Genomic DNA, 7,938 nt, shown 5'->3' with positions numbered 1-7,938 from the left:
CAATAGTGTATTACCGTTTAGACAATATAAGACATGATTATTGAAGTATAAAGAGCATTTAATGGTTAAAACAATTGTGTCTACAATTGGTATAAAACATATACTGGGTTAATAAACAGTAGATGAACTTCTGTTGAATAAATGAAAAGGAAGGCTTCCAAGCGCTTGTGCTAAATGAAGCCGTGCTGCTCCGCCGATGGTAAAACTGAAATCCTACTCACCGTCCTTGAGTAGGACATGTGCAATGGTACGGGGTCTTTTGCCAGGTATTGCCGCCTGCTGTGGGGTGCCAGACGTCCGTTCGTTGGGTGCGGGGAGATTTCCTGATATGCTCGTGGTCTCAATACCAGCCGAGTGAATTGCAAGCGTCTCCTCCGCTGACGTCACCGCCTGGTTGGTACAGCTACGATGTCCCTGGATGACCACAAACCTTCCTACGCGTTTCTAAACTCCTTGAAGAAACCCGTGACTAGGAGTTTAGAAACACGTAGGAAGGTTTGTGGTCATCCAGGGACACCGTAGCTGTACCAACCAGGCGGTGACGTCAGCGGAGGAGACGCTTGCAATTCACTCGGCTGGTATTGAGACCACGAGCATATCAGGAAATCTCCCTGCACCCAACGAACGGACGTCCGGCACCCCACAGCAGGCGGCAATACCTGGCAAAAGACCCCGTACCACTGCACATGTCCTACTCAAGGACGGTGAGTAGGATTTCAGTTTTACCATCGGCGGAGCAGCACGGCTTCATTTAGCACAAGCGCTTGGAAGCCTTCATTTTCATTTATTCAACAGAAGTTCATCTACTGTTTATTAACCCAGTATATGTTTTATACCAATTGTAGACACAATTGTTTTAACCATTAAATGCTCTTTATACTTCAATAATCATGTCTTATATTGTCTAAAGGGTAATACACTATTGTGGTGTTTCTTGTATATCTCTTGTCTCCCTCTCTGAGGTATCTATATAAGAAGAAATTTCTGCACAAGACTCTGTTCCATCCATTTTTCCTCAGCGCCATTAGAGGTTATTCTACACACATCTTCTAAATCTGGTTGGAAGATCCCAGATCAACCCCTAAGGCAGCTCAAGGACTACCTTCATCAAAGACTGTATCACAGGTTTTGTTCTTTTGTTTGCATCATTATTATTGCATAACATTGGTTACACTAGCGCTTATTTACACTTATCATTTTACCCCTCACAATTTTATTTGCAACTCACTGGCACTGCAATGGGCACGTCTTTTGCACCGTCTTATGCGAATCTTTTCATGGGGTTTTGGGAATCACTTTTTATTTATAGCGATTTGAATTTGTTTAGGCAGCACATTCTTTTTTATCGACGTTATATCGATGATCTGTTTTTCATTTGGGAGGGTGATGCACATACTCTGGACTTATTTATCCAGTCTTTAAATTCTAACAGTTATAATTTACACTTCACTTACGAGCACAGTAGTAATCACATACACTATTTGGATATTCTTATTTATATTGACATTAGGAGAGAGATACAGACTGATGTGTACAGAAAGCCCAACTCAAGAAACACTTATCTTATGGCTAACATTAACCATTCTTTACCCCTCAAAAAAGGAATACCAAAGGGACAATTTATGCGCCTTAGACGGTTGTGTTCAACTGAGGATAATTTCACAGAGCAGGCCCATTTACTGATTACTAGATTTAAAAACAGGGGATATCTAGAAAAGGATCTAGTAGAAACTTATACCCTAGTAAAAGCTATGTCAAGGGAAGACCTTCTCTCCACAAATGTCAATAAAGAAAACAAGTGGAGGAGGGGGGACAAATCCCAACCTGTACCATTGTTCATCACAAGACAGAGCAGTCAATCAAATGATATCCGTTCAATTATTGATAAGCATTGGGATACCCTTAAAATAGACTCTGACTTACACAACATTACAAATGAAAGGCCCAAATTGGTTTTCCGTAGAGCCAAGTCCCTGTCGACTCACCTGTCACCTAGTCTTTTCTCGTCACAAAGTGTAGGTAGGATTAGTAACATTCCTAAAGGTTTTTTTCAGTGTGGACAGTGTAACATGTGCCAATATGCTAGACCCACAAAAGTAATTGATTGTCTTCAACCCAAAACCCAAAAAACAATTCAGTCCTTCATCAACTGTAATAGCAGCTATGTTGTTTACATGATTAGATGTGGGTGCAATAAAACATACATTGGTCGTACAATAAGAGCCTTAAAAACTCGAATTCAAGAACATGTACGTCTGATAAAGAAAAAGGATCTATTGCATCCGGTTCCTCGACATTTTTCCTCTTGCCAACATGGAGGTTTAAAGGGTTTTTCCTTTTTGGGACTTGAACATGTTCCTAATATGACAAGAGGTGGTAATAGACTTAAAATGCTTAATCAAAAAGAGATGTCTTGAATTTTTTGCATGGACAGCCTTCATCCAAAAGGTCTAAATGTGGATTGGGAGCTGGCCCATTTCTTGTAGACTGTTACTATAGTAGATATTCCCTTATTCCTTATTAATTGAATTGTGTATCCCCTTTACTTTTATTAAAGGGTTTGATCTAGCACGCGATTTAACATGTGGTTTCATTCTGCCTAATACGAATTGGCATTAATTTACCCTAAATGTTGGAATTATTACATACTCAATCTGTATTTATGAGTGATAGTAAAATGTCTGTGATATTCCATATGCATTAACTATGTGGATGATTTACCCCCTTTAATTGTTTTTGGGGCTTTATGGCAATTTTTAGTGTTCTAATAATCAATGTGGAATATTCAATTTAGGGGCCTATGCAGAGAGCAGCGCTGGAAATAATTGGCGAGGGTAATAAAATGTACCTGTAATGGGGAGATTTTTTCTCTATATGCAGAAAGGTCCGAAATCTGCAATTATTATCTTGAATGAGGATGGCGAGTTGAAAACGGAGAGATGCGCGATGTTGAAATGTGTTAGGAAAAAATCGCGGGTTTTTTTTTATTTTCCCTCTGGCCGCCGAGCTCCAGCTTCTTGCCAACTTTTGTTGGCAGAGCAAATTGTTGAATATCGCGCCATTTTATTGGCACGAACGGCCGCTAGATGGCGATCGTGCCTTTCTGAATAGGGACCTTTTAAAACCTGGCGAGATTTAGGTTCTCGCCACCCGCGCGGCGAGATTTACAAAGAAAAAAAAGTGGCGCTTTTTTCTCTACTCTACGTATTTCATGTACTGTATATGTCTTGTCAAATGTGTTGTTCTCCATATGTCAGTTTGCTCTGGCAGCTAGGTGATTGCCTCTAAATGACACCATATGTTCCTTGCCAATCTCATTACTTGCTTAATACCGGTTCTCATACTATTTCAGCAGCAATAGAGTTAATCCCTCCACATTACGCTGTGAGAGCCGTCCTTTTCAAATTTGCATAAACTCTTTAAGTCATGGAGATTACATCATAGGAGGGCGGGTACTCCCATCCTCGCGCGGGAACTTATGGCTATTTAAGGCACATCTCTGGTTGCCATAAAGCACTCTTTGATAAAGTCGTAAAGACGAAACGCGTCAGAGAATTGTTTTGTATATCGTTTTAATCAGGGCTTATATGCCACAATAAAATTTTTCTTCTGCACGCTGCCGCCAGCCTGATACATTTTTTGCAGTGCTCATAGTCCTTTCACTTACCTTGCTATCTACTGTTGGGACGGATGCACGCCACGAGGAGAGCAGTGGTGGAGTTCCTTTCCCCCGGACCAACAGCTTACCGGCACTAGGAAGGCAGCTATGTGAGTTTCTACACTCTCTGCCGTGAGGACCCGCTGGGAACACGTGACCCGCCAGAGAAGGAACCGCCGGATGGGACATACATTCCGGTCAGGTTAGAGGTTTTCTTTCCCTTACAGCGGCTTGTCTCAATACAGTGTCTGGTTACTTCTGCTGTCATGATCTGTTGCTTTATTACATGACTTGGGGATTAGACTACGCTGCTCGTGAAGTGTTTAACCCTGAAGACTCTCTGTTATATTTAAGTCTTCACCGACGCCAGTTTAGAGCACCCAACTAGGGAACATCTCCCTTACCAACCTTTATTTATTTTACATACAGGGTTGGTTCCTTTGGTCTGCGTGAGACCTCTGGAGACCATCTGAGGTATCCTTGGGTATCTCACGGGTACCAGGCTGCGTGGTCCATGGGGGACGCCTGCGTGAAGAACCGATGGCCCCACATCTGTGGGGGCATCGCAGACCCGTAGTGTGTGGGGAAGAACAAGTGGCCAAACATCTATGGGGGCACTGCGGACCTGTAGTGTGCGGGGAAGAACCGGTGGCCCCACATCTGTGGGGGCACTGCGGACCCGTAGTGCCCACCCGTGGGTCCCCAGACCCCCGTGGGAGCCACCCGAGGCCCCTCAGACACCTGTGGGTCTGACCCGGGGCTCCCAGACATCCGCGGGCCTACCGTGGGGACCCAATTGTGGCCCACGGTGACCCACAGAGACCACCTGGTGGGCCATGGCACCTGGCAGGACCCACCAACATGCCTCCAGAACCTGTATGAAACAAGTTGCTGGTAATCTGAAGGTCTGTGAGGTGACCCGTCAGGCCCACCGGGGACTCACGTGGGCCTGGGGTATGAACCCTGTATGTAAAAGAATAAATCATGTATTTATGGGGGCACAGGGGGTGGGTTATGTATTTAATAAATAGAATGATGTTTATTGTGGGGCTGTGTATTGTTTTTATTGTGGGTACTGGGGGTGGGGGGAGGGGGTATTGGCCCCAAGGGTATGTGGGTAGGCCTCCCGGCTGGGTAGTGGGTGAGGGTGATTAGGCCTCATGGGGTGGGGGGTTAGTGGGGGAGGGTATGTAGGCCTCCCGAGTGGTGGGTGAGGGTGAGTTAACCCCTTAATGCCTGTATCGGTTAATAACCGCTATGGTGATAAAGGGGTTAGGGGACATTACATTGGATGTTTTTATTCTTGTGTGTGTTTTGCAGCACCGGAGGGGCATGGGCAGGATGAAGATGAAGACGGCCTTCATCGTGGGTGCCTGTAAAAGGTAAATGTAATATGTTTTTACTGTATTTATTGTAATTTATATGTATTTAAAATGGGCAAATGCATTATTATCCATATGTGGATAATAGTAATTTTGCCCATTACTATGTGTTAGGGGGGTGTATTCCCATTTTGCCCATTACTATGTGTTAGGGGGGTGTATTCAGTTAAAAATATTTTTTATTATTTTTGGAGGCGCAACATTGTTACCGCAGGCCCGCGGTACCCCGGGACTCCCTCGGGGACCCCAGGACGGCCGCGGGGACCCCCAGACTCACGCAGGGACCCCCGCACTCCTGCGGGGACCCCCGCTTGGTGAGCCGGGGACCCCTGGCTCCCCGCAGGGTCAGCTGGGGACACCCACGCGACCCCCGAACTCCCTCAGGGACCCCAACGGGGTCAGCCGGGGACCCCCGCCAGCCTGTTGTATGGGTTTTGCGCATGCAAAATTGAAAAGCAATATTTTTTTATAAGTCCAGATTTCTTTGCGTCTACTCTGACCTGACGTGTTCTGATCAACGCAACTTTCGCGTACGCTAAGGTTGCGTTGCTTAGTGCATCCCGCTTAAGGGCAGAATTTCACGCAAACAGAGTTACGAACGAGCAAAGTTGGACTTAGAAAAAATTCCGGAAAAAAGTCATTTTTAGAGCGCAAAGTGCCTGTTTGCGTTGCTTAGTGCATCGGGTTGAGCGCAAAATCACGTTTAAGAGCACTTTGCGCTCTAAAAGTGACTTATCGAAGATTAGTGCATAACCCCCTATATATTTATATTTTCTATAAGTCCCGCAATTGATTCAGTAATAAAAAATATATAAAAATATTTAGTATTTACATTTGACACATTTTTACAAGTTTGGTGTTCTTTTTTTGTTCTTCAAGGCATTCAAATTCTCAATGCAGGCCTTGTGTCATATGTGCATGTGTCTGTATGGTACGCAACAGCCCTGTGTGTCATTCACCAGGAAGTGGAATTAAAGCATGAATTATTTCAGTGTAAAATATTATTAAAGGTGATCACATAAATCTATCTACAGTATCTATCACATACAGTATGTGCTGTGCGAAACAAGCGTGAAATACAATCATTTAGAGAGTAGCGTAAAAGTTAAGAAACATGAATATGAATATCACATTGTTAGAATAGTAAAGCTGATACAGTAATATCAAAGTAAAAAAATGAAAGTTTAAAATATAAGGGTTTTTTACTTCATCAACATCATCTTCTGGCTGTCGATTTGACGCTTAATTTTCAGGGACAAGAAGTCTACCGTATGATGCTTTAAGTACTCTATACAGGTACTGTATTGTAGTACGCATGTGAGAATGCACACGACAGTGTGCATGCATGAACGCACGCTTTAGGGCTGTGCGTGTCATTGGGAATTACAGTTACTATTATACAGTATTGTACATTATATTTATCTTCATTATATAGGTATACTGCATCATGTAGTTAGGATGCTGGTTCATCTCCCTAACGGAGTTGTTTGGTCCCTGCTGATAATGATATTGGGACAGGAAGCCAGAGAGAGCCATATTATCAGGTTGAGGCTGGTACTCAGATATTCAGGTCGGGGCAGGTAGCTGGGATGAAGGTTCATCTGGTTTTCAGTGTTGGTTGGACCGTACTGGTAGTAGTATTGGTATTTAGGCAGGCGCTTAGGAAGAAGTTGGCAAGGGGGTGGTAGCACATTGGAGGGACTGGCTTGGTAAGTACGATTATTCAATCTTCTGGTCCCGATCTTTCTACTTCTGAAGTTGCCGTGATCAAACATACCCGCAAAAAATGGGTGCAGTGAACAACAACCTACTTTGTTGCACGGACGTGGAGGTGTGCGTTGAGGTGCTGCCCGCAGACCAGACCCGTCCCTTATACTGAGGTGAGGACGTATATGTGCACGCACCCGTAGCAGAAGGAGCGTGTCCGGAGTGTGGTGTTTTGGCGTTGCCAGGCCAGGTGGAAATAGCTGAAGCAATACTTGCCGGTACCGGTAAAAGAAGAGACGTAGTCGTTGCCATTAGCCAAGGTCTGGGAGAGGAGAGATCCGGAAGGTCAGGGTCCAAGCTGAGATCGAGGGGCGTGAGAAGCAGCGAGGTCAAGTGAGAGCTGGGGTCCAGAGCCTGAAAGTGAAGTCCGCCAAGCCGGGTCGTAACCTGAATAAACGAAGACAAGAGAAAGAGTCAGCATAGACATCTGCTAGTAGAGACTATGTCGAGCGATGTGGGAATGGAAAGACAGGCATTAAATAGTGCGGCTGGCGAATGGGAAGAGGGGGCAGACCTGGAGGAGTGCATGGAGCCGTCCTGGATAGGCTGCCTTGAGGAGAATGCAGGTGAGCAGCTTTGGGTCATGATTGCAGCCTGTGTGTGAGCTGGGGGCGTGGCTTCACTGCAGGAGCAGTGAATAAATTAACTTGATCCGGCGCGCGCTCCGTAATAAGGGGGAGCACGCGCCCATGAGTGGTAGCAGCCGCCAAAGCCCCAGCCGCCCGCGGAACAGCGGCCGCCCCCGGGGACAAGGGGGGAGTCCCCCAACCACGTGGACCGGACGGGACCGGCGAGGGGGACGTCCCACAGCAGCGGGCGCAAAGAGAGGTGAGGGGGGTCACGTTGCGACCGTCATGACCCCTGAATCCTCACACGTATAAAGCAACCATTTAAAGACAGATTGTGCCGGATAGAATTTTTCCAACCATGCTGGTTTGATGAATTTTTGAAGTATTGATAAACACATACATGAGATAAAGTCTGAGAGTGACCAAGGTCATTTAACAATGGAATATTGTACACTGTAGCGTACATACTGAACTTTTTATCTGGCATTCTAGACACCTGTTTTCAGACATTGATCATCACCTCCCTGTAGAAGTCAATGGGTTTTTTTTAATGTACAGCAAT

The sequence above is a fragment of the Ascaphus truei genome, chromosome 3, assembly GCF_040206685.1.
Source record: "Ascaphus truei isolate aAscTru1 chromosome 3, aAscTru1.hap1, whole genome shotgun sequence".
Lineage (NCBI taxonomy): Eukaryota > Metazoa > Chordata > Amphibia > Anura > Ascaphidae > Ascaphus > Ascaphus truei.
This window is presented reverse-complemented; position numbering follows the sequence as displayed.